The sequence below is a fragment of the Podarcis pityusensis genome (assembly GCF_964106645.2).
Source record: "Podarcis pityusensis genome assembly, chromosome: 8".
Lineage (NCBI taxonomy): Eukaryota > Metazoa > Chordata > Lepidosauria > Squamata > Lacertidae > Podarcis > Podarcis pityusensis.
In genome coordinates this window covers 19,711,391-19,729,678 of record NC_138033.1, presented here as the reverse complement: position 1 = coordinate 19,729,678, position 18,288 = coordinate 19,711,391, and the positions used below count along the sequence as shown (strand labels likewise).

The 18,288-nt window shown below is 44.0% G+C and overlaps 1 protein-coding gene across 5 annotated transcripts in view; it reads right to left on the bottom strand.

The window, feature by feature from the left end:
- Positions 1-14,675, bottom strand: part of EYA3 (EYA transcriptional coactivator and phosphatase 3) — a 55,185-nt gene extending 40,510 nt beyond the window's left edge. The window contains exons 1-2 of one of the 5 annotated variants that reach the window (XM_081015428.1): positions 14,519-14,668; positions 10,165-10,304 (exon numbers count right to left, since the gene is read on the bottom strand). The gene's annotated coding sequence lies outside the window, so the exon portion shown is untranslated. Of the gene's footprint in view, positions 1-10,164; positions 10,305-14,026; positions 14,320-14,518 lie in introns of those variants that run through there. The other 4 variants (XM_081015429.1, XM_081015427.1, XM_081015431.1 and 1 more) reach the window with 4 other exon arrangements.
- Between the last annotated feature and the right edge of the window lie 3,613 nt (positions 14,676-18,288).

Sequence of the window (18,288 nt, the reverse complement as noted above, 5' to 3'; positions counted from 1 at the left end):
CCTCTGGTTGAACGAGCTTCCCCAGAAGCTGTACAGAAAGAACGCGACAAATTACAAACACATTATCGACTGCATTTCGCTTCATTTCCTTTAACTCTGTCTTGAGACTCATTGAATCAAAAGGTGGTTATCAAACAAAAGATACAATTTTTTGTGCTTCTATAGAAAGATACCATGACTCAACACTTACGGCTTCTTATTATTGCCATTAATAAACATTCAAAGATGAGACCAACCTCACATTCTGTGTCAATCTGTGCTAAAATCAGTTAAGTGAAGATGATATAACTATTTGTCATAATCCATGGTCCGTTTATTAAGGAAAACAGAAGTGGGTATTTTAAATTAATTTGAAGAATGAACAGTCTATCAATTTTATTAAAAGCCTTTATGGTTCAAAGTTCTTTTTTTAAAAAAAGGAATGAGGTTTGCCTTTCGCTTTTGAAAATAATCAAAGACACACGTCTTCTCAATATATCAAGGACAGTGACTACTTTGGGTATCTGTCCCTTCTTCCTTTAGGCTTCAACCATTTCTTTTAGAAATGACATCGAGCAGATCCCTCCATCTGTAATAGAACTGAGTGTCACACGAGTGTGCTTAGCCCTGTAATCTAAGACGGGATAATGTTCCTTTTAAAGAAATGAAAGAGACAAAAACATTAACAAACTAGATAATAAAATATATAACATTTATCTATGTTTTTGAATATAAATCACACTGGTTCTGTTTCCACGCTGTTTGTTTCGTTTACTTCCAAGACTCTGATAGTGTTTTTTGGTTCCAATACCTAATATATATATATACGACAATTCAAAGAGCATTGGGTTTTTGCCTTAGAAATCCCTTCCAAAATTTCCTATTACAGTATACATTGTTTTAAAAATTAACGTTCTGTGCCATATACGTCTTCCCCAGTCTTCTTATAATGGGAGTTGTTGTGGTTTCCCTTCCCCTAGTTTCTGACCAATAAAGATGCTTCTTACTTGTTTAGTGTGACCACAATTTAGTACCATTGTACACAATTTAGTACAATTTCAGGTGCACAGATGTATGTGCAAATTGCTGAGTGTTTAGACTTCTTTTTCCAGACAGCCTTTCATATCCTGTAAAGCAGGAGTCTGTGGCTATTCAGATATTGCTGCACTTCAACTCCCATCATCCCTGACCATTGGCTATGCTGCCTGGGGCTGACAGAAGTTGGAACACAACAGCATCTAGAGAGGCAGAGGTTAACCAGTGGAAAGTAGAGGGGAAGAGCCACAACTCAGTTCTAGACCATCTGCCTTGCATGCCATATTAAATCCTTGGCATTGCATGTAGGGCTGAGAGAGATCTTTCCCTATTTAAAATGTTGGAAAGCCACTGCCAGTCCATGCAGTAGGCAATACTAATCTAGATAGACCAATAGAAAGACTCAATATAAGGAAATTTCCTGTGTTCCTAAGTATACTAACAGCAAATTCTCCAAGCATGAATCCTTATACAGTGGTACCTCGGGTTACAGATGCTTCAGGTTACAGACTCCACTAACCCAGAAATAGTACCTCGGGTTAAGAACTTTACCTCAGGATGAGAACAGAAATTGCACGGCGGTGGCGTGGTGGCAGCGGGAGGCCCCATTAGCTAAAGTGGTACCTCAGGTTAATAACAGATTCAGGTTAAGAATGGACCTCCAGAACGAATTAAGTTCTTAACCCGAGGTACCACTGTATTGCCAAAGTGGTGCCACCAATGCATAAGAGGGAGGTGTCAGTAGGTTTTGGGGAAACTTATTTTTTTAATGCTCTTAGCATGCAGTTATTGCAAGGTAAATTAATACAGCAATCAAGAAGGAGCCATCCACAATGAGTAATATTTAAGCAGAGTATGTACTTGGGAATAATCCTTTGTGTCAGAATTGAGGCATTATGAATAGATAAGGGCACCCCCCCCCCCATTTTGTTTGTGAAATGTCAGAGGGTATGCATTCATGGCTGCAGTCTGCTCAAGCAACTGGCTGGTATGAGAAAGAGATTTCAAAAACAATCCAGCTTCTATGGTGTACTATAGTAAAGTTTAAGATGTTAAAAAACACCCCCTCACTGACTAAGAAACAAAACTGATGCCTTTTAAAGAAAAGAGTCTACTTGTAAGACTGGAAATGACAAAAGCATAACATAAAAGGGGGGAGGGGGAGTGAGGTAAAAACTAGGGCTGACCAAAACAATCACCAGTAAGAAATTCACTGTTCTATTCCATCTGCAGCAGCAAAAAAAATGGTTTGCAAGGAAAACAAAGAAAAGAAAACCACCACCATTCTAATCACCCCTTTACTATTTATTGAACAGGATTTATATACCACTTAATCATCAGAAGTGATTTACATAAATTAGTTTACACAAAAACCTCTTTTACATATAACCCTGAATACTTTGGCGAATTTATGTATTTATTTATGTTTGCATTTGATTATTATTAATAAATTTTGTGTAGTGCCCTTCATCTGAAGATCACAGGGCGGTTCACAACAAAAAATAAAAAATGAGAACACAAAACTAATTAGCAGCCAGTGCAGTTGGGCCAGGATCAGTGTAATATGCTTAAATCACCTTGCCCTGGTTAGCAACCTGGCCACCAAATTCGGCAACAGCTTAAGTTTTTGAATCATCTTCAGACAGTTATTCCCTATGTATACCAGAGCATAGAAGACAGAAGTTAGGCTATCCCTGTGTGACTGAACCACCAACTAAAGCTGATGTAAGGCACTCAAGTGACAGCAAAGAAGTACCCCCAAACTACATATCCGCTCCTTCAGAGGGAGTGCAACACCATCAAGAGCAGGCCACCTCCCATCCAACCATGCTACGGAAGCACCCACTAACAGTGTCTGGATTGAGATTCAGTTAGTTGGCTCTCATCCAGTCCATTACCAGGGCAAAACAATGGTCCAGCATATCCACAGCCACACCTGCCGATCAGAACTGTGTGTCATCAGCAAATTGCTTACAACATACTCCAAAACTCTGGATAACCCCATTCAGTAGTTTCATGTAGATGTTAAAACAGAATAGGGGATAAAATCGAACCCCACATTGAAGGCTTCACAAGGCTAAAGAACACTCCTGAAGCATCACCCTCCAAAAACAACCATCCAAGCACATCTGAGGGCTGGCTGAAAGGACAACCACAACTCCTCAGGTTGGAAGAAGGCTGGCACGCAGCACAGTTGCTAACTGTCCGCATGCCGTATGCCCCACCTGCACACAATACCTCCCCTTGCTCAGAACCACATCAATTGGGGTCATCCCTGCTCTCCCCAGCTCCTCTCTTCCCAGGCACATCTTAGGTCCCTTAATTTAAAAAAACAAAACAAAACCCGCCAATTTAAAAACACACAAGTTAAAAAGCAGTTTTAAACAATTAAGGCAACAGTAACAGCAACAGAACCCCCACCCTGCCTTCCTAGGCCAGGTGGAAAAGGCATGCAAGCCAGGAAGCATGTTCCCCAGGATTTGCAACCAAGGTGGTCTCTTGCACCCATGGAATGAACTGGAGCCAACCTTTGAAAAACCACATGGTAGCGTCGTCCCCGGTCTACGCCACTTAAGATGGTTGCCCCATTTAAAATAAAAAATCCTTGCATTCAGGAAACAAGCCTCTTTCTCAAATGTGTAGAAAACTGACACACTGGGGCGAAAAGTATAGCACCATTCTCAAATAAAGCTAAAACAGAACGGCAGTATGTCTATTTTGGTTTAGGACAATGCGATAGGGACTTGTGCCTGTCTCCACTCCTTGGGATACTGGATCGCTGCAGCAGGTAAATTTACTTTCATTCCAAAAAGCATATGTCGATACTAAAACATCTCTTTGATTCCTAGTGCCCTCCTCTTACTGTCAGAGGCCAGCCAAATTTACAGAGCATGTTCAGGGAATCTTCCTTTCCCTTCCCCGGGCAGGGACTCTCTTCTCCTCAACTGCAGAAAAGCAGCTTGTCTTAGCACAACCTTCACATGCCAGGTGGTCTTTGCAGACTCACTTCTGGGTCAGCTGTCCTGGATAGCCACTCCATCATGTCCATGAATTAGGCACTCAGGAATTCTGCATCAACTTCCGTTTTCTCCTCCCCAAAGAGCCATTTAAGGTGCAAGCCACCACAGCTATAGTATATTTAGTAAATGGCTTATCCTGCTTCCACTGAAACCCCACCCCAATCACTCATCCCTCGTCTTTCTGACATGTATTACTGAACAATGCCAATCTGGGAAACACCATGATGGAGAGGCAGCTGGATTCTGCAATGAAAAATGAGATTGATTAGGAGTGAGGAGCTATATGAATGCCACTGGCATATAGGTAAGTAACTTTTTTTTAATAGCATCATTATCATCCCTGAACCCTTTGGCTGGATAGATGAGAAATAACAAAATTCAAGTAAGCATTCTCTTGATTAGCCTTCTTTGATGTTTTAACAGCTGGATTTTAACTGTTTATTCATGATTTGTATTTTAACATTTTGCATTTTATTGTTTTGTATTGATTTTTATAGACCTGCATCATTTTATTGCTTTTTAACTGGGTTTTAAAAATTGATTTGCAGGTGTCTTTTTATTGGGAGCGGCCTCAAGTACACTTTGGCGTAGAAAAGTGGGAGAAGAGTCATTTAAATAATAAATGAATGAAAAGCACTTCAAAAAACAGTATGAGGAGCACTGTATAAATTGGGAGATGGTGAGAATATAAAACTATTTAAAATACATCCAATGAAAATTCATGTATCTCTCAATTGCCTCCATTTTGAAGCACAGCTACCCCAGGAGACCTTCACTATTATAATGTTCTGTTTTCCCATTTAGTATTTATTTCCTTCTTTCTAATACTCCTAGCTTGTCTTTCAATAAATACATTCAGGCAATAGTTAACAAACAAATTAAAAATACATGTATAAAATAAAGGTAATCAAAATCATAGAAAAAATTAATTAGTACTCATTCTACAACTCTGAAGCAACCCAAGAAGAGGCCATACTCCTTGTTCCTTCACATCTCTGTGAGATTTGCCCATTGTACCTTTTAAGCCAAATGAACAGAGCTGCAGGTTTTTCTAGCTGGGGGGGGGGGGGAGTATGGTATTTGGGTTTATTTTAACGGTGCCAAAACCCCCAGAAGTGCAACAGTACAGTAATGGGAGTGTGCAAAAAAATGTTAAAGGAGAGACAATGGGGGAAAAAAAGGTGTTCCAAGTAACATCCACATACAAAACGCAGAAAAAACCAAAACAATGAGAAGAGAATATACGGTATATCACTTTGTGAAGACTGCCGAAGAGGAAGGCAGGGGGAAAGTCAAGACTGTTTTAAAAAAGAAAACCTAAACAGAACTCCAACACAGGTTGAGGAGGTGGGAATAGAACTACAAAATGAGACAAAACTCTGAAATGCTTCTCCATAGTGGCATTTCTACTGCAAAAGACAGCACACAGGCTGACTCCAATATTATGTGGTATTCGTTTTCATGTTTTATAAATTCAAAAACAAAGCACATATATAGAGAGGTTATTTGCTTCCATTCAGAGTCTTGAAACAATGGCTTTTCATTAATTCAAACACAGACAGAATACAGCATTTGGTTCAGTCTGCAGAAAAAACGGATTAAATGAGAACAGATCACCGAAAAATTGGCTGGTGTGGACACACCTCTGGGGAAAAGCAGGGATTTCTGAAGTTGCTTTCTCACTCTTATGCAACCACCTTAGATAATAAATACAATCAATTACTAAAGTAACAAAGAGTAATATCTGTTAAACAACTTGTAGCCTGATCTTAACCATGTTTACTCAAAAATAAATCCTGTTAGCATGCTTAACAATGAAGCTTGAGATTTATTTTTTTCTGGTCTTATAATTACATCATATGACCTAATTTTCCTGGAGGTGTCACAAACAAATTTTCAACAGCACTGCCTGTTGCTTTTCCGAAAAAACCTTCATGTTTGGAACAAATCTAATACCCTTTAAAGCACAGTGTACTTTGTTTTATTTTGTAACAATACTCAATATGAAATCTTTTTTTAAAAAATTAAATAATTCTGGCATTCTGGCCATAAGCACAACTTCAAAGTGCTATAATTTATTTAAGATGAGCTTGCATTACAGAGCTGACTGTCTATGTTGCCGTTTTCGTTTTTAAAAATATTGTGATGCCAGAATGAAGGAACCACAACATTTTTTTTTAAAAAAAGCAATAAATCGTTAAAATTACTATCACTAATCTAGCTATTATTCAACATATCTTACATTTCCTATCACTGGGAAAGAGCCAAAAAAACCACACAACTAGTTCCACATTCCTAAGGTAGCCCTGGATTTGAGAGCCAGAATACTGTAGTGGTTAAGAGTGTTGGAGTACTTGGGAGAACCGGGTTGAAATCCCCATTTAGCCATGAAGCTCTGTATCTTGCTGTGGGCCAGTTACTGTCTCTCGGCTGAACATAATGCAAACAGTGTTTCTGTGAGAATGACATTGGAATTGGGGAACCACATACACCACTTTGAGCTCCTTAGGGGAAAGGTGAGAAATAAATGTAGTATCTGAAAGACTGCTTGATTCCTCATGCTGCTACAACCTTGATCACTGACAACTTCTGATTGGGCACTTTTGGGAATCTCCCATGCCCCTGAGGTTTGGGCAGTCTTTCTCAGGAGCCAACCCTTTAGTGAGGCAGGCCCTGCCTTGTGGAACCCCTTGCCAGAAGTAGTTCAGCAGGAGTCATCCCTGCTTTCTTTTAGGCATATTTTAAAAACTTTGCTTTCAGACATGCCTTTGGAATAACTTCTAATGCAATCAACTTTTACTGAGGTGTTATGTTTTTTAACTACTTTAAATGGCTCAGGACCGCGATACTTCAAGGACCGCCTCTCTCCATATGAACCTATCCAGACCCCGAGATCATCTTCTGAGGCCCTTCTTCATGTGCCTCCTCCACGAGAGGTTCAAAGGATGGCAACACAAGAATGGGCCTTTTCTGCAGTGGAAGGAATGTTCTGCACTTGCAGAATGCTCTTCCCAGAGAGGTTTGACTGGTGCCTTCATTATACACTTTTAGGCACCAGGTGAAAACATTCCTCTTTAACCAGGCCTTTGGCTGATTGACAGCTAATGCCCTTTTAAAATGTGTTGTGGAAGGGGAGATTATTGGGTTGTCTCTGTTTTTGTTTTTATTATGTGTTTTGTGGTTCTTTTACGTTTATGTTTTATGTTTATGTTTTGTGGTTCTTTACTTTTATGTTGGGAACCACACTGAGATCTACAGTTATAGGGCAGTATACAAATTAAATAAATAATCATGATCTGATGGAGTCAGAAATCCAAATTCTGAAGCAGAATGCACTGTTTTTCATGCATAATCTAGCAGCAGAGGGCACAGACGCAACTGGGAATTCAGATGCCATGCGATGATTGGGCACCCCAAAACCTCCAATAAAAAAATCAGCATTTTGTGATTTATTACATTCTTATAGATAGAGCCTCTATGTCCAACCCGTCAATCCTGATCGATCCGTCGATCACAGGGTTGATCTGGGTCGATCACCGGCCCAAGGCAGCCGGAACACAGCATGCTCTTCAACAGCCATAAAGACAATGGCTTTGGGGCATGAAGGAGCCGGGTATCTGACAAGGGAAGGCGGGATCAGGACCAGCAACAGCATCGCCTGAGCAGGGGGAGAAGGCAGGATCGGCATGAGGATCGCCTGAGTGGCTCTCTTTGACAGGGAGGGGTGGAGGGAGGCAGGGGGAGAAGGCAGGATCGGCATCGCCCGCCCACCCACTCTGCACCAATCCCTGCCCCCTTGGGGGAAGCAGCCAGCGCCCACCTGCCCACCCATCCCTGCCCCCTCTGGGGAAGGAGCCAGCAACCGCCCACCCACTCTGCTCCCATTCCTGCCCCTTCGGGAGAAGCAGCCAGCAGCGTGTGCCCACCCATCCCTGGGTGGTAGATCACTGCCAGTTTTTATATTGGATCGTTGGACATGCCTGTTATAGAGGGCTTTAAAAGAGAACTGAAAGAATTCTTGGAATAGAAGGCCATCAATGGCTCTTAGTCAATAAATCAATATGTTACCTCCAAGTTCAGAAACTCAGTACCGCTTCCTGGGGAACAACAGAGTGAGTGTGTGTGATAAATTTAGAATTATCTTACGATAATTATTGTTGCTGTTTTAAAACTGAGCATAGCAACAAACCAAGAATTGCCACTGTAACATTCCAGGCTGCCAAACTGATTCACAATTTAAAACCCCCCACCAAAAACAGATGTCAAGGTTTGTACACACACAACAAAAAATGAGACCAAGACTTTGCCCTACTCCTTGTGTCAAAATTACAGCTACAACATTTAGTCTATTACTTAGCCAGACAAACCAATTCTAAAACTTTTACACTGACTATAAAGGAACTTCCATTTATCACACAGCAGATATACACAATTTCTTAGTACAAGTGCTTAAAAACTGCAGCATCTTAAATGAAGCATTCTTGTTTCCAGTGAAAGATAAATGACTAAGGATGATGCTTACTATGGTATATATGTGCATAATCTAAAAATACAAGAAGAATGTCCCTGGCTTCAGAAATGCTATTTTTACCCACTGACAGATGAACTGATTGATCAACTAGTATCTATGAATAATCTGTTAAAATCTTTTATGAACACCTGCAAACTACAGTACAGGATAATTAAAAGAAAAACAATCAGCTTTAAAGAAACACATTGGCTGCAATCTGACAAGGGAGGATGCTGTACTGAACACAGCAGGACTTACTTCCATGTAGACATGCACAGGATTGAGCTATTGGTGTAATCCTCAGCATGTTTACTCAGAAGAAAGTCTCATTCAGCAAGTTCACTGAGGACTGCAGCCTTAACCTTTCTGTGTTGCCAGCAGTTGGCTGACAAAATCAAAGCACTAAACAAGAGTTGTATTTATTTAACTAAGGCTGCTATCAGTCTTAATTTAGTTAGCTAATGCTTGCTTCAATTACCAGCAAGAGCAAAATGTTCCAAATGCGTGCAGGGCTTCGATGTTGTTGGGGTTTTTTTGTAAGTAATTTTTATTCGTTTTCATAGATGTGTAAGTAGACAATTAAACATAATAGTTTCACATGTTGACCACTGAAGGCCGCAAGATTCTGCACGTCCTGCCTGTATAGATCTCTAGCAAGATCTTTTATATTTGTTTTCCAAAACATGTTTAGTGCTTTGCATTAGCCTATTCCTCTGACAAGAACGCTGTTCAAAGCAAGAAGCAGCCATGCGATTTGGCAGTAAGCAACCAGGTCTAGTGCTTTATGCTTTAGCAACCATGTTACCATAGTAACAGGCTCAAAACAATGCAGATAAAAATTATTTTGAAAAAATCAAGAAAATCAGAACTTTACTGAAATCTAATTAAGTTTTCTTTTAAAATCATATTGTCTCTTTTAAAAAACTGATGTAAACTAAGATCTGAGTACAAGGCAAGTGTACGCTCATAATCTCATGATTGTCTATCAGTATGTCTCACTGTTTAACAGTGAGTTAAAGCCTATTTTACTGTGGCCTGGAGAGAATCCTTGAGCCTCATTTGGCCCCATGCTCCCCCACCCCTGGCAAGCTCTTGCCCTACTCCCAAACTTGGAACTGGGGCAAAGAACCCTCTTAGCAATTGCTCTTCAGATATTCTCTGAAGTTTGGACTGGCTTCAGAAACAAGGCCCTGCCACTCTGCCAAGTTGCTTGAGGAAGGGAACGATTCTGACTAAACATCAGGAATAACTTTCTGACAGGAAGAGCTGTTTTGACAGTGGAATGGACCCTTTGGAGGTGGTGGATTCTCCTTCCTTGGAGGCTTTGAAGCAGAGGTTGGACGACCATCTGTCATGGATGCTTTAGCTGAGATTCCTGCATTGCAGGGGGTTGGACTAGATGAGCCTTGGGGTCCTTTCCAACTCCACAATTCTATGATGGGGTGGTTGTGTTTAACATTGTGACCATTTGTGTGAACGCTCCACTACACCATAGGCATTGTCAGGTGTACCTTACAATCTCCTAGCTAACCCAGATTTCAAAGGAATCCAGGTTTGTCTATATAGCATGCAAGATCATGTACACAAATGGCCACCACCTCCATTACTCAGTTATTTTACCTGAGTCTTCATAGTTAGCTTCTGGGTTTTTCTGTCTGCTGCTGCAGGATCTATTTTCTTTTTGCTGCTGTTTTTATTAGAACCTCAAGATCCACCAACTGAAACCAGGTGTAAAAATATAGCCGAGGGGAGAAATATTCCTAGAATTAAGAAACAGGGTACCTCTGGTTACATGCTCAGGACAGGAATTTGTTTTCAATCCCAGAACTGAGCTGTTCTTTCCCACAAAAACTACAAGCATACCTCAGAGAATATATTGTTGGTTCAGTTCTAGACCACTACAGTAAAGCAAATTTTTGCAGTAAAGTGACTCATTACTTTTTTGGTTCCCTCATGCATATAAAAATTATATTTTACCTATGGGACCGCCTCTCCTGGTATGTCCCATGGAGGACCTTATGGTCTTCAAATAAAAACATATTGGAGATCCTGGGCCACAGGGAGGTTAGGCTGGCCTCGACCAGAGCCAGGGCTTTTTTGGCCGTGGCCCCAATCTGGTGGAACGCTCTATCACAAGAGACTAGGGCCCTGCGGGACTTGACATCTTTCCACAGGGCCTGCAAGACGAAGCTGTTCCGCCAGGCCTTCGGCCAAGGCACAGTCTGACTCCTTCTCTCCTTCTGTAACCCTCATAGAACTCTAACTCAATGGTTGCCATTAATTTGATTCTGAATTGATTTAAGAATATATTTTAATTAATTGACTGTGTGATTTTATGTACACTGTGCTATTTTTACTTGTTGTTAGCAGCTCTGAGCCCGGCTTTGGCCAGGGAGGGCAGGATACAAATAAAAATTTATTATTATTATTATTACACTATACTGCAGTCTATTAAACCAGTCACCCTCTGGGTGCAGGAGTTGGAGGGGTAAAACCCTAGCCAGTTCCACTCCCATGGCTAAAAGAGGGGCAGCAAGGGGCTTCCTTCCCCCATGTGGCTGGGCTGCTTGCAATTGGACCCACAGTCTCATAAGGAGCAATATATGTGAAGATGTAAAAACGATGTATGCTTGTACCCCCAATCTTTATCTCTTCACTCCACTTTTATTCCTGTCAACAATCTAATTTAAAAGAAAGATGCCTTTTATTTTATCTTCTGCAAATAACTTTGAAATCCAGGAATAGGCATCAAACCACATTCCCCACTCCCATTACGCTTCTATATTACAAGCATGTAATTCAGATCTCGGAACAGTCTTACAGGTTAATGTTTGAAGATTACATTACCCAAGCTGAACTTACGGGAACTGCCTGTTCCTGTAACATTTTTGCAGTTGAATGAATAAAATAATAAATACTAGAGTGACAGTGGTATGTCACAGCTGTTAGAATGCCTCTGCTGGTAGAGCAAGTCCATGATGGAGCTCCAATACCTTTTGTAGCCATTAGGGTTTAAAATTAATTACTTTTTCCATTTTTCTGGTTCAGGTCTGACCTATGTACCTTTTTCTTCAAATAGCAATAGGAAGTTGGTTCAGCGACATGTATCATTCCATTTTGTATCCCTTCCTAGGGATGTCTTAATAATGTTTTGATATGACAGTTATTTTTGAAGTGTTATTCCTGGTATTACTCCCATTGCAGGTCTGGATCCAGTATAGTTGATTTAAAAGATCGTCATGTGGTGAAATACCAGTACTGCACAGCATTTTGCCACAACTGTTGTACCACTGCCCATTTGTGCCCGGGGTTCAGGAATCTTTTCAACAAATTGAGATTCCCAGAGTCCACACAAGGGTAATCAAAGAACACACACTTGGGAGTTGAAATTAACTTGGGGTACATAAATGGCAAAACAGATGCACAACTCCATCAACTGTGACCAACATACGCACATTTAAATGGCCACAGGTTTCCCTATCTCAAATACAGAAGCATGGACCATTCCTGTTTTGATTCCATTCACGTTTTTCAGCTTCACTTACTACTTCCAACCACCCTCCTCCCCTTTCAAATCAGCAGTGAACAAATACCGTATTTTTCGTCCTATAGGGCGCACCGGCCCATAGGACGCACCTCTTTTTTTGGGGGGGGGAAATGAATAAAAAAAATATATTCCCCCCCCCCCCCGCCGCGGCTGCCGCCCCAAGCCTTGCACACACCTGCCCGAAGCACGGGGCGCCCTCCGGAGGGCTTCCCGTGCTTCGGCCGACAGGCTGCCGCCCCAAGCCTCGCGCACTCGGTGGGACCTCCCGCCGGGCGCGCAAGGCTTGGGGACACTCGCCGGGGCTGCAGGCTGCTGCCCGCAAGCCTTGTGAGCCCGCGGGAACTCCCGCCGGGCTTGCAAGGCTTGCGGATAGCTTCCTGAAGCCTGGAGAGCGAGAGGGGTCGGTGCGCGCCAGTGGCGTAGGGTGGGGGGCGGGGGGGCGGCCGCACCGGGCGCAACATCTGGGGGGGGCGCTCGCACTTGCAGCTCTCTGCCCCTACCTGGCTCACTCTCTCTCTCTCACTGCAGTGCTGGCTGTGCGAATCCGATCCGAGCCGCTGGGTTGCCGCCCACTGTGGAGGGGGTGGGCGCCAGGCATGCGGTGCTGAGAGAGAGCGAGGGACTATCTGGGGGAGGGACAGTGCAGCGGCCGCCCAGCGCAGCGCTGAGCGCAGGAGAGAACCACACCAGACCACCCCAGGCAGCAGCAAGAAGAAGCTGGCAGCGGCGGCAGGTTAGGGGGCGGCAGGTTGCCCCGGGTTAGGGGGCGCAAATTACTTGCCTTGCCCCGGGTTAGGGGGCGCAAATTACTTGCCTTGCCCCGGGTGCTGACAACCCACGCTACGCCGCTGGTGCGCACCGATGCCTCTCGCTCTCCAGGCTTCAGTGAAAGCCTGCATTCGCCCCATAGGACGCACACACATTTCCCCTTCATTTTTGGAGGGGGAAAAGTGCGTCCTATGGGGCGAAAAATACGGTAAGTGGTACCTCGGGTTACAGACGCTTCAGGTTACAGACTCCGCTAACCCAGAAATAGTACCTCAGGTTAAGAACTTTGCTTCAGGATAAGAACAGAAATCACGCGGCGGCAGTGGGAGGCCCCATTAGCTAAAGTGGTGCTTCAGGTTAAGAACAGTTTCAGGTTAAGAACGGACCTCCGGAATGAATTAAGTTCTTAACCCGTGGTACCACTATAAAGCTACAGACCATCAGAGAAAAGGCCCAACAACTACGACGGCATGACCACTGAGCTGATATTTTACTTGTTATGAGTCCTATATTATTAGACTCCTATCTTCTTTTAAGGTAAAGGTGAAGCAACCCCTGACCATTAGGTCCAGTTGTGGCTGACTCTGGGGTTGCAGCGCTCATCTCGCTTTATTGGCCGAGGGAGCCGGCTTACAGCTTCCAGGTCATGTGGCCAGCATGACAAAGCCGCTTCTGGAGAACCAGAGCAGCGCACGGAAACGCCGTTTACCTTCCCACCGGAGCGGTACCTATTTATCTACTTCCGCTTTGACGTGTTTTTGAACTGCTAGGTTGGCAGGAGCAGGGACTGATCAACGGGAGCTCACCCCGTCGAAGGGATTTGAACCGCTGACCTTCTGATCAGCAAGCCCTAGGCTCTGTGGTTTAACCCACAGCGATTTTCCTCAGGGACCCAACTACCCCTATATAAGAGGTACTTCAAGATCAGTCCAAAATTCTTATCTAGCCCAGAATCCAGACTGGCCAACCAAATATGGCGAAGGGGGGGGGGTACACAAGCAGGACCTGAAAATAACAGCCCTTCTTCCACCTGGGTGCATCGCCACAGTCACATGGTATTCAGATACACTCCCTCTGCACATGGTGGCTCTATTTAAGCCTCCAAAAATCACAATGCAAAGCAATGCCGTTGCTGTGTCCTCCCCCTCCTTTCAGAGGACCACACACCTTCTTCACCTTTGTGACTCTCGTCTGACCTCCAAAAAACCCCTATCAACCCTGTGACATTCGAAGTATGCTTTTAGCTGCAGGAGTGAGAAACCTGCGGCCCTCATCAGCCTCCAATTCCCGCCAGCCCCAGCCAGCCCGCCCAACGGTCACGGCTGCTGAGGAGCTGTAGCGCGACACCATCTGCAGGGCCACAGCTTCTCTGCCCATGTTTTAAAGCCATCACACGCATGATGTGGCAGTGAGTTCCACAGGTCCGCCACGCCGTTCCTGGGAGCGAGCAGCTCTCCCTCCCACCGCTCTCCTTCCCTCCCTCCCTCCTTGCGCTGACTGACAAGGTAACCGGCGAGCGAGGGGGGAGGAGCCACGCCAACAGCTGCCCGGGCCACGCCCACCGACCGCGAGCCGATCGCGCGAGAGGAAAGAGGAGCGGGTGAGGTGGGGGGGAGGGCGGAGGAAAGGAGGCGGAGTAAGAGCTCTTTCCCCTCTCACCGTGACGAGTCGTTTGCGCGGCCGACCTCAGCACTGGGCGACATGGCAGCGGCGACGGACCGGACTCTCAGGGAAGAAAGGAAGAAAAAAGGAAGGGAGGGAAGGAAGGAACCGAGACCCGCTTCGGCAAACCTCGGCTAGGCTTCACACCCGGAAGCGGAAGTTCTGTGCCGGAAGTGACGAGAAGGGAAAGCGGGGATTTGGTTGGCCAAATCTTTGCTATGGGCTTCTCTGAGGCGAGCCTTTCTCTCTCCCCCCCACCCCCACATGGCGCTTCGTTTCTGTCTTTCAAAGTGACCGTTGGTAGCCGTGGGCGGGGGAAGAGAGGAGCAATGAGGCTTGGGCTGCGTGACTGTCAAGCAACGGCCCGCTTAGCCTCGCCTGCCTTCGCTCCCCGCTGGAGGCCGGTCAATTACAGCGCATGCGCCGCTTTTTTTTTTTTTTTTTTTTTTTTTGCGGACCCGACCTTCGCCAAAGGTTAGCAAAGGGCGGCGGGGAAGCAACGGCCGTCCGCCTGCAGATGTGGCGGCGTTACTCGTCTCCGCCTCTAGGTGTCGCCCGCCGCAGCGGCTGCCTGCACGCCGTGCGATTAGAGTACGCGGTTTCTCTCAAGGGAATCCTGGGAACTGTAGTTCAAGAGTGGTGGGAGGTAGAACTCTCGAGTGTGAACTACAGTTCCCAGGATTCCTTGTGGGAAGTCGTGCGCTTTAGATAGTTTGTGTGCACGCAGCCGATTGTACTAAACATAAATGCATGCATGCAATTTTTATTACGTTGTGCACTGCCCTGGTTTGCTTTAGGACATAGGGCAGTATATAAGAACTTTTATTTTTATTATTAGTCAGCCTACACAAGCCATCCTGAAACCCTTGGCAGGTTGGATTTTAAACCAGAGATGAAGGACCTGTGGCAATCCAGAACCGGCTGGATTCCAACTGAGACAGCATAATCTTTTGTCAGGGGTGATAGGAGTTACAGCCCCAACAACTGCAGGGCCACAGCAACCCCTGCCTTAATTGGAGCAGCTGTTCCAAGGATTGGGCAATGGGGTGCCCTATGCTAGCACACTCCTAAAACGAAGTATTTGGACCCATTGCCTATCGCAAGGGTTCAGCTTAGAAAGTGTTGAGTTTTTGTAGCTTTCTACTTGTATAATCCCTTCCTCTGTGAAGCTCAGAGCAGCCTTTTATCCTCACAACAAGCTATGCTCTGAAATGGTGTCTTGTGCAGAACATCCAAGTCTGCTAATCTCCCTTACCCATTATTAAAAGTATGCCAGTCTGGGCACAGAAAAACTTAAGTGAGGGCAATTACATCTGAGGGGTTTTGGCTTTCCCAGTTTCCAGCTTTTCCTCACAGGATCTTAGAATGATGTGTGTGGAGTTGCCAGATTGCCTCTCTTCCTGTAATTGCCAGGATGGAGATTTGCCCATTGTTCCCTTACATGTGGCCTCATGTAATGTATTTTCAGGCTTTTTTTGTAGAATCCATGCTTGTGTAAAAACAACCCATACTCAATGTTCATTTTTTTAAAACTGAAGATTCAAATGCTTTTTTTTGGTAAACTTAGTTTATTTATTTTAATACAATAAAGCCTTTCCACAGTCTTACTAGTCTTTTCCAATTTCTCTTGCCCTTAACATTTTTGACATTTATAACACATCACTGTAGCGTCTCTGTAAGCCTAGGTACGACATTTGGCTGTAGAATCTAACCACTTATTTGTAGTCTTCACACTGTACGAAAACCTTCCGTTTCTTTGCTGAATGGCTGTCACCATGATTTAAACTTTATAATACTAGGAAGTTCAATTAACTTTATAATGCTATGAATGTAATGTAAAAGGGTAGTGAACCAACAGAGTGTCTTGATAATTCTTCAGTTGCCAAGCTACTTTAGAAGAAATAACGTATTTTAAAAGGCATCCTCCCATTTTTGCACAGAAAACCACACAAGGATTGTTAGACACCCAGAAAAGAATTTAACAGCTGTAAGGTCCTATTGATCCCATTTCTCCTCTGAATTCAGTGGAACCTAAAGGTAAAGGGATCCCTGACCATTAGGTCCAGTCGCAGACGACTCTGGGGTTGCGGCACTCATCTCGCTTTACTGGCTGAGGGAGCTGGTATACGGCGTCATGTGGCCAGCATGACTAAGTCGCTTCTGGTGAATCAGAGCAGCGCACGGAAACGCCGTTTACCTTCCCGCTGGAGCGGTACCTATTTATCTGCTTGTACTTTGATGTGCTTTCAAACTGCTAGGTTGGCAGGAGGTGGGACCGAACAACGGGAGCTCACCCCATTGCGGGGATTCGAACCGCCGACCTTCTGATCGGCAAGCCCTAGGCTTCCTAGTAATTAGGATTACAGCCCAATTCAATCTACATTTACATGGAAGCACGTCCCACTAGTTTCAGTGGAACTGACTTGCGAGTAAGCATGCTCAGAACTGTAGTTCTGTTTTAAAGGAATGAGTATACATCTAACATCTAGATGGGTTTGATTTTATTACTGTGAGGCTACTGATGTGCTCTGATTAAGTATTAGGATGGTAAGGCTTGTTCTGTAATAATACAGAAAGTTTATACAACAACAACAACAAAACCTTTCCCAAATAAAAAGTTTGAGAGCAAAAGCCGAAACCCCTTTCTATTATGATATGGACATATTATACTTTCTTGGGGTGGAGAACATTTCTATCCTGTAGATTGCTGAAACCAGGATCAGAGGTCACCTCCTGCAGTGGTCTTGTTGAACAGCAAAGGGTTAGATGAGGATGTTAAGTCCTGGTTGCGTGTGGCCGAAGTAGCAACCACCGTTTCCTCAGACACTCCCGGCAAGAACTGTCTCATCTTGCACCACCTGACCTGCTATATTTGGCTCTTTGTTAAGAAAGTACTTGGCCCTTTGCCTGTGCAACAAAAACATCTGTTGCTTTTTTAGCTTCCTGGTATTTGATTTTCTCGCCTGTGCTGCCCCCTTCTGGTTCTTATCTTCCTATCCTTCCATTCCCCTCTGCCTGGTTCAAATAAACCTATTGGTTGATTTAATGACACTTTACTTCTGAAAGCACTCAACGGATATATATATGAAAAAAGATGAGTAAATATGTTAAAATGTTAATGTGAGTTGCTACTCAGGTTCCACTTCCCTCCTGAGGGTTGATTTCACCCATTGAAGCTGCTGGGCTGTGTTTCGAATTGTTGACGATACATTGGAGGACAATAGTATACTGTTAACTTTAAGAATAATCACGTTATTGGCTTTTAAATCCATTGGGACAAAGCTACTGCATAATAGACAGATTCAGCAAGCAGCATAGAGCACCAGTGTGTAACGTAGGGACACTGCAGTGGTAACCTTTATGTGGCGCTGTGAGTATGGCAATCATGTCTGTATTTCCATCTGTGAAATGTTAGATGGTATGCATTTGGCTCTCCACTTTCTCTCCTTTCATCATACATTGGTGGGCCCCACCCCAACATCATTGGATAATTTTATATTCACAGAGGGTCTCTCCTTTAAGGGATTGAATTAACCAGGTCTCCTGACCATAGAGTTCCCTAGAACAGAGGTCAACAACCTATGCCCCTCCAAATTTTGGCTTCCTGTAATCTCAGACCATTAGCCTTACTGGCTGGGATCAATTGGCATTGAAATCTTAACAACATCTCAAGGACCACAAGTTCCCCATCCCTGCCCTACAATGTCATTCAACCTTCCTGTTCTATTGAGGAAGCTTGGGTTTGAGTTTCAGTGCTCAAATCTCCC